Raw genomic sequence first — 2,254 nt, 5'->3', positions numbered from 1 at the left:
AAAATAAACTATACAATCTTCTAAGTATTTGTCAATGCATGCAAGAGACAAGGACAAATCTACATTGCATAGGAATGCAGATAAGGAAAATTATTAAAACCACGAATAGTTAATTGTCCAAAAGGTACATAGAGCACCATAACCGTGACACCCGTATGCATTGCACAGAGCCGTTCCCTTCTGTGGACTTGGGGAGGACTCCCCTCCCTTCCCCTGACTTTCCTCCATATGCCGGGATGCTGGCTTTGGTCACTTGTATATTCCCCGGATTCTTGCTTCCTCTGGCAATGGCTGCTAATTACTAAGAAAATCCTATCCCCAACAAAACCACACTCTTGCAACCATATCCCAAATATGACCAGCTGCTGGTCACCGGGTTAGCTCAGCCTGTGGGTGGTTCAAGGTCAAACCATCTCTGTTCCTGGAAATAGACCCAAGGAACATATCTCACCTACAGAAGGCTAGATATCCTCTTTGTTTCTGGGGCAAAATGACGTAAACACAGGCCAATGATAATTTGTATTGATTTAAATTGTGGATCATCTTCACAGACTATGTGATAAGTACAAGGAGCCAGTAACATTTTCTGACTTTGGATTCCCAAACAAAGGTCCCAGCCTAGAATCTTACAGGGTCATAATCCTGGTATATTCTAGTCTGCTCTAATCTGTGAAAATCTAACACACAAAATCCTCTCAAAACCCTTTTACATGCTACATTTTTAAAAACTTCAAAAGGATGTTCATTAAACTCTATCTTGAGATAAAAATGAAACTACTAGTTATAATTCAGTTTTCCATTTTGAATTTTAAAATGCACATTCTTTGTGGTCTTGGCATTTTTCTTGAAAATGAACATTATGGTATATTTTAGGACATAATTCATATGGGGAAAAAAAACACGTTGAATGTCAGCACCATCCTAATTTAAATGGCTTGCACATTCAGAGGAAAAGCTTAGTTGTTAACCTTGCTGAGGGTTCTTTGAGATTGCAGCTCTACTAGATAAACAGATTCCTGCCAATTAGACGTAGACTCTGAATCTTCTCAGGATGAGGGCCGTTGTACAGTAGGTAACAAGTAAATGGACACTTTTAAGTTCTCGATCCCTGGTTGGCAAAACTTGAGTGGGCAACAGATTTACCCCGTTAGGGGGCTGTTCAAACACAATGGCCGGGACAGTCCGGTCCCGGGTGGCGTCACCCCAGCTTCAGATTCTGTAGGTTTGGGGGCTGGACCCCGAAAACTGCATTTTTAACAAGTACAGTATGGACGCTGGTATGGACGCTGTGCTAGGCTTGGGACCCTACTGAGAACAAGTTATAAGGCATCTCTTTTTTGAAGATCAAAATTCTTTCTCACAGAATTGGAGCGTAAAACCTGCACTTCAACCTCAAGTACCCCACTCAAAAGCCAGCAGATCCAACATCACTCTTCCAGGCCCTTCTGACCCTTTTCCTGCAGTTTAGGCAGGTTTCCGAGGCATACAGGTGTGTGTGTGCCAGAGAGGGAGTGGGAAGGAGAGACTCAGATTCACCCCCAGCCTGTCGGGTCCCTCACCACACACTGGCTGTCCTCCCACTCCAGGGGTCACCAGCACTGTGGGCCTGAGGTCTGGGGGGGGGCAGAGGAGCATGGAGGGGGTGGAGGACGACAAAGGGGGGACACAGGGTACAGAGGGGGGAGGGTGGCTCTGGAATCAGAGGGGGCAAGATGGAGGGAACAGAGCAGAGGGGGACTGGGGGACAGAGGAAGATGGAGGGGGACAGAAGAGTATGGGGGGGCAGAGGGTGAGTAGTGCAGAGGATGGATGGAGGCGGACAGGGTTGGGGGGACAGAGGAAGGTGGGTGGACAGAAGAGGATGGGGAGCAGAGGGCTGACAGGGGACAGAGACGGTCAGAGGAGGTGGAGGCGATCGGAGGGGAACAGAGCGGGCCAGGGGCGCAGGGAGTCCCCGAGTTCGGAGGGGGAGGGACAGAAGGGACGGAGCAGAGGGAGAACGAGGGGAGCAGCGCGGCCCCGAGGGCGGACAGAAGGGGACAGGGACGAGGGGGCCCGCCTGGCTCCCCTCGGCCCGGCCGCGGCGCACTGAGCCCCTCTGCCGGGGGGCAGGGGACGGGGCCCGGGGTGACGGGGCCAAAGTGACCGGCCCGGGAGACGGGACGGGAACGGCCGGTCTAGCGACCGGGACGGGGCCTGAGTGACGAGCACCGCGGGGGGGGGGGGGGGGGGGGGGGGGGGGGGGGGGGGGGGG

Source organism: Phoca vitulina, unplaced genomic scaffold, assembly GCF_004348235.1.
Source record: "Phoca vitulina isolate PV1807 unplaced genomic scaffold, GSC_HSeal_1.0 scaffold33, whole genome shotgun sequence".
Taxonomy (NCBI): domain Eukaryota; kingdom Metazoa; phylum Chordata; class Mammalia; order Carnivora; family Phocidae; genus Phoca; species Phoca vitulina.
The sequence above is the reverse complement of the archived record's forward strand: the minus strand, read 5'-3'. Positions refer to the sequence as shown.